This window comes from Talpa europaea, assembly GCF_964194135.1.
Source record: "Talpa europaea genome assembly, chromosome: 7".
Lineage (NCBI taxonomy): Eukaryota > Metazoa > Chordata > Mammalia > Eulipotyphla > Talpidae > Talpa > Talpa europaea.
The window spans coordinates 51138698-51145868 of NC_140074.1; positions in this window are offsets into that span (position 1 = coordinate 51138698).

The following is a 7171-nucleotide window of genomic DNA, read 5'->3' on the forward strand; positions in this document are numbered from 1 at the left end:
AATTCCTCTGTCCAAGTTCTCTTAAAATTTACAGTCCCAGTTAGCCTTAAATTTTAGCCTTAAAGTTTATTGCCCTCGTCAGCCCTCCTGGATTTTTCTGCCCTTATCTCACAAGCTTTTTTAACTCTTCCCTAAGTCCCTGCCTGTACTGTCCCTGAAGCTGCCTAATTAACTTTAATTTGCCATAGAACTCATAGGCTTCCAAGATGACTTCCTCACTCATTTGATAGTTAAGCTGAGAGGGCTGGAACAGTCAGCAATTAGCAGGGCAGCTCTTCCTCTCTCTATGTAGCTGACTTGGGCTTCCTGACAGCATGGTAATCTCAGGATAGTTACAGTTCTTATAGGCTAACTGGCTTCCCTGAAAGCAAATGTTCCAAGTGTCCTAGGTGGAAATTGCAAGACTTCTTACGTAGCAAGTAATACTCCCTTTTTCACCCAAAATGCATCATATCCACTATTTACAGCATTGGTTTCTTTAAGGAGGGAAAAGAACTGAAAGACGCTCCCAAATCTAAATGTAAAGCACATCCATGTTTTTATTATCTCATTTTTAATTATGTATTCAATCCATATTTAACGCAAAAGCAATTTTGAAATAGCTTTATCAAGTCTTTTAAAAGCATTTTTTTTCTTTTTTTAAAGATTTATTTATTTTTATACAAGAGCTGGGGTACAGGCCAGAGGCACAAGAGAGTGAGAGAATTCACCAGAGACAGAGCAGGGAGTGGAACAGGCGGACGACGGAAATACACTGCTGAGGGGAGCAGCGGGCAAGATAGGAAAGGTCTGCCACGCCCTGTGGGATTCTTGCCATTCTCACCCATCAACCCGCATTGCAGAGGCTGCAGACAGCTTCACAGCGCAGCGCTCAACCCGCTGCACCACAGGGAAAGCCCCAAAAGCGTTTTGGTTTTCATAGACTCAGGTGCTACCTTTCTTTTCCACTTGTGTTTTGGTAGTTTGTTTAATATTTAGTTAAATAACAAAATTGAATTAATTAATGCAACCAACACAAACAGGTTTAGGAACAAAGTACCAGGAAGCAGCCTATTAGTTGTGAGAATTTTATACACAGAGGCATAAATTGGTATATTTGGCATAGGGAATGGAGAGCATCAGTTAATCTAGTTGATCAGTTAGGAGATTTGCTAATGTATTTTTTATTGAATCTTTTGAACTGGAAGTACCATAAATCACATAGAATATACTGACTCCTGTTACCCCAAGTCTGGGGTGGATTTGGTGTATCTTGATTCAGGGGTTCAGATGATGTCATCAGCTCCCAATCTTCCTCCATCTCTCAGCTGTGCTCACCACCATGTTGGCTCCATACTAGATTCCATATGGTGGCAAGATGGTGATGGCAGCTCCTGGCACAGAAGAGAGAACATCCCTCTCAGACTGTACTCCTTTCAGCAATCCTTGCAAAAGACTCACTACTCTTCATTCGCTAAGACTGGATGTGTGTCTACCTCTGTGCCCATCTGTGACCAGGGCAATAAATACGATGACCGGAATAAATAGGACTGAGTTCCATTCCCTGTCCTGCTCCCAAGCCCTACCTAACTCATAGAAAGAGAAGAATTACCCCAGAGTGTTCCATCATGCTACTGGAGGAATCTATTCCTGAAGTAATGATTGAAGGAAGAACTATGTGAGCTTGAGGGCAAGAATAACATCTTGTTACTCCTTATACTCCCACCCCCCACCCCAACACACACACAGCATAATCGCTGCACATAGCAGGCATTGCTTATTGTGAACAAAAAATTGCAAGCATCTATTTCTTCGTTTACTGTGCACCTTCTGGCAGTTTATAGATGACTTGCCCTTGGTGTGCAAAATGCCAGTCCCCATTTGCCTGAATTTTGTTATCTTTTGATGTCTCCCTCTGTCAAAAGCCCTCAAAGCATAGGTTTCAGTGGGGTTTGGACTCAAAGACACACAGAGCTGAGCTCCATATAGAATCCCCTGAGTCAAGTCTTTTCTTCGCAAGTCTCACATACATAATATGCTGGTTATGGTGAGGGTGCAGTTTTAATTTCACCTTCTAGGTTTGTACTGAGGCCACTTTTAAAGACTCTCCTTGGGTCTTTCCCCTCTCCCTGGCCTGCGGTCCCCCTCCCCCTAGTCCCTCCCTTCCCTGCAGCCACAGCTGCCTGGCTCCAGGGCACTCAGACGGCACTGTCGCCTAGGCAACCCAGAAGGGGGCTTCAATCTACCATCTCCCCAGAGAGGCTGGGCTGGCCCTGAGCCAGGAAGAGGCAGGGGGCAGGGGACCTGACTGGCCCAGCGCAGTAAGCATTGGGAAGTAAACAGACCACTGGTGTGCTGCCTGGCAGAAGAGACGGGAACGTCAAGGGTGTGATTGAGTGTTGTGCAAGCAAACTGCCAAGGATGCTCGGCCAGCTAAGAGAATGGGAATGGGACAGCAGAAAGAGAGCCAGATTTGTCTGGTGTTCAGATCTGTAGTGTCAAGGTTAAACGGCTAAGGCTCTGTATTAGTTTCCTGGGACTGTGGTAATGAAATATTAGAAACTGGATGGCTTAAAACAATAGACATTTATTGTTCCACGATTCTGGAGGCTAGAAGTCCCAAATCGAGGTGTTGGCAAGGCCAGGCACGTTCCCTCCTCCCCTTTGAAACCTGCAGGGAACCTGCCTCTTCCTAGCTTCTGTGGTTTACTGGCAATGCTCAGTGTTCTTTGACTTGCAGCTGCGCAACTCCAATCTTTGCAGTCACGTGGAATTCTCCCTTTCTGTCTCTTCATGCCAACAACTTCCTATAAGGACACCAGTCATATTGCATTAGGGACCCATCCTACTCTAGTATGACTTCATCATAACTTATTACATGTGCTATGTACCTCTTGCCAAGCAAGGTCACATTGTTATGGCCAAACAAAAGACATAACGGGACACAATTCAACTCATAACAGGCTGCCAGAGAGGTATGAAATGATGGGAAAGATGATTTTAAAAGTTCCAGTAATATAAGACCAGAGCCTGAAAAGGTTATTTGACTGTACTAGTGAAGGCCAGAACACCGAGTGAGAAGCATAACTTTTATTTAGCAGAAGGAGGGTCATAAAGGGTCTCAAAGTAGGTAGCAGTATGTAGCTCCTATGATACTCAGAGGTTTTGTCTTTGGTTGCTTTTTATTTTTTAGTGCCAGTGGAATAAACCACTGCTTTCTCAATAGTTCCCCAACTGCCCATTTAAGCCACATAGTTGAAACATGGCAAAAGCTTCCAAAGTGAATAGCAGAGTTCAGTGCAGTTCCGAAGACTGCCACCTGCCATTTTTGTCATCTGCAGCTGCCTCATCAGTTAAATGAAAAAAATTAGGAGTACTTTCATCTCACAGAATTGCTAGAGGGATTAAATGAAGAGTATCTATCTATCTATCTATCTATCTATCTATCTATCTATCTATCTATCTGAATGATATCTGGCAAATTTAGAACTCAATAGATGTTCACAATTATTATGCAAAGATAGGACAGTTCATTTGGCTCATGAAGGCAGGGAAAGCAATTACTGATGTGCTAGTTGTTAGACTTTAGACCCTAAAATTATTGCCCATCTTCTTTTCCTCCAGGAACAACAGTGTCTCACATCTGCACAGCACTTTTCAGCCTTCAAAGTACTCTGATCTCCATTTTCCTATGTCACCCTCACAATAATCTTGTGAGTACTCTGGGCTTTCATTATTGTCTCTATTTTGCAAGTGAGAAATGGAGTCACAGGTGGGTTAAATCAATTGTTTCTTGGACACATAACAGATATGTTCAGGCGGACACACTCCCATAAGTTTAATTCCTGCCATGTCTTCATCCCTTTCTTGCCCACTGGAAAGTATTTGATGTTATGCAGCCATAAGAAGGTGAAGTAGGGGCCTCCCTAGTGGTGCAAGGGGTTAAGCACAGCACTGTGAAGCTGTCCGCAGCCACTACAGCAGGAGTTCCATCCACAGCCAGGAAGCTTCCCACATGGCTCAGCAGACCTATCCTGACTCGTCCGCTTCTCCCCTCAGCGGTCAGCAGAAGAGTCAATCTGCCTGTTCTGTTTCCCACTCTGTCTCTGGTGAATTCTCTCACCCCCCACACCTCTGGCCTGTACCCCAGTTCTTGTATGCATAAATAAACAAATCTTTTTTAAAAAAGGTGAAGTAATTGATACGGAAAGATATCCTTGATGTATATGAAAAATGTCAGGCTGCAAATTTACTTCTCATAGCAATATTCTATGTATGTTTTCACCTGCATAAAATTGTCAGAAAGACTACCTAGAAACTGTTAATAGTGGTTAAGTATGGAACTGAGAATGAGAGGTATTAGAGTAGGTAGAGGGAGCTTTCATATTTACTTTATACAATTTTAAAACAAGTATGCATTATTTTTATAATGAAATTTTAATTCAATTTTGAAAATATTATAAAACATTCAGTATGCAAACAACATTATTGTAGGTATACTTTGAATCTGCTCTGATCTTATTCAAGGAAGTCATTCATGAATATGTATGGAGTATCTCTGGAGGGATATTTAAGAAGCTGATGACCATGGTTGCCTCTCAAGAGGGAACTGGGGGACTGGTATTTGGAATCAGGGAAGGGAGGAAAATAGACTATTCATTTTACACTCTTTTATAAAATTTAATTTGTTTTTAACCAAATCCATGTATTATGAATTCAAATGAATTAAGAGAAAATTATTAAAAGCTTCAGTGGTTTGTAATTACTAGTGAATAATTTGTAACTCACCTCGTTACCAATCATAGCATATCAGTGCTTCCAACTGCTTGAGATACTAAACAGAGGGCTGAGATCCAAACTCAAGACTTCTGATTCCAAGTCCATGACTCTTCATGTACTATTACTGACCAGTGCGGATGCTTTGGGAGCTATACCCTTCTACCCCCCAGGATCCAAAAGTCATGACTATGAAATTAACTCCCCAACCAGTCTTTAATCAACTACATTTGTATATTGTTTCACCTACTTTCTTTACTCTCCATTGAGATATATAACGTATATGCACTAAAGTGTATAGATATTAAATGTTCATCTCAATGAATTTTTATATATGTTCACCTTAGTAACCTCCACTGAGTTCAAAGTATAGATCATACCACCTTTCTGGAAAGTTCTTTTGAGCCCCCCCTAGTATTTACTACCTCCTAATGTAAACACTATCCTAACTCCTATCATCATAGATTAACTTACCTGTTTTTGAATTTCACATAAATGGAAACATATAGTATCTATTCTTTGGTGTCTGACTTCTCTTACTTAACACTATTTCATGACACTTATTCATGTTGTTTGTGGCAGTTGTTTGTTCCTGCCAGGAGTAGAAGTACTGATACATATATATTTAACTTTTTATATACTACCATACAGTTGTCCAATGTAATCACACAATGTATACTCCTACCTACAATATAAAAAATGGTCTGAAACTGGGAGAAACCAAGGGGTGCCCAGAACCCCGAAGTGTGAAGGGAAAAACAATTTACTTTGCCTTTTCTAAGGGGGTTTGCTCATCCATGCACACAAAAGCAAAGAAAGCAGACTCTGAGTGTGCTCAAAAACCTTTAATTGGTGTGAAGTTCAAAGAATATAGAAAAAGATAGAAGAGGGAATTTAAAATAGCAGACTCCTGTTATTTGTTATTTGCCCATCCCCTTATGGACAAATGCCCAGCAAAACAGGCTGGGCACAGAGTGGTGTGGCTGAGGCCCACAAGCTTGCCATGATTCCAAGTCACCTCCTGGTGGGGAACCATAAGAAAGGGTAAGGCAGGTTCCAGAATTATGGGACAGAAGGAGAGACCTGAAATTCACAATGTACCATATAATCCACCACAAGGTCAAGATGATGGCTGTCATTGTCCTGCCCATCTGCCAAAGTGTTAGAGTCCCAGAAGCAGCCTCTCCATGTGAGTCTCTTTCCTCCCAGTTCCATTTCAAATAAATATTCACCTAGCTCTTTCCTCTTTCCCAGCTGCCCCCATTCAGAAAGTCCAGTTTCATGGCTGGGAGTTGTAATTCAAACTATCTGAGATGTTGTAGCATGGAAGTGGCAGCTAGGAAAATGCCACTCATTCCTGAAGCCACAGCGACACTCTTCCCTCTTTTGTGGTGACGCATCCTGTAACAGTTTGAATTGTTCCATACCCTCACCCACACTTGGTGTTGTCAGTCGTTTTAATTTGAGTCATTGTGGAGAGAACTGTCAACTCTGTTTTGACCTCCTCTAAGGTCCCTAGTTCCCCATCTTTTCAGTCCTGTGGGTCTGACAGCTCCTCAATGAACCCTTCAGGCTACTGACCAATGCTTTCTCCCTCTTCTTCCTGGAATAGACCCCCATTTTGCCATGAGGCCAACCCCTGATTGAATCTTAGTGCTCACCACAAATAATCTGATCTCTATCACAGACTGGGACCTTAATGCTAATCACTGACAGGTCTCTCCCCAGTCATAAATTATCCACATAACCTAACAGAGTCTGAGACCTCATCACAGCTGCAGGGTGGACCCTGATCCCAGCCATAGTCTGAGCCATGACACTGCAGCAGATTGAAGTCTAATCCTAGATGTAAGCTGACTCCTGGCTCTGTTCACAAAATGACCTGATCCAAACTCATACTGGTAAATGCAAGTCAAACTGATAAATACAAGTAGACCAGCCTAATGGTAGAAATTATTAGAGAATGTGACATTACAAGAATAAAATGTATTGCGAAGAGAACTACAATCTCTACAGCCCCTCCTCAAGTCTCTTCAAATTTTGTGACTGAATTTTGCTAAGTTAGGGAAAGAGACTATAATCAACCCTACCCTGACATGTTGTGAAGAACAGGCTAGAGGCGGGGGAGTGGCTCAAGGAAGCCTAAAGCTGAGCTAGCCCTGCAGATGGTGGTGAAAAGATGGTAACCTTCTTCCTGTCCTCACAAGATGGCAGGTTTATTTTAAGGGTGTTTTTAACAGCTTTAAAAAAAATGGATTCAAAGAACACTGGGGGAAGCCTCTGATTTTTGGGTTTCTGCCCATGGTGCCTTTTTTTTTTTAAACAATGGTATTTGACTCCCAGTGAGATTTGTTCCTTCATCACATTCTTATCATATTGCTTTTCACATCCCCCTCCCTGTAGAGGCTGTTGGGAA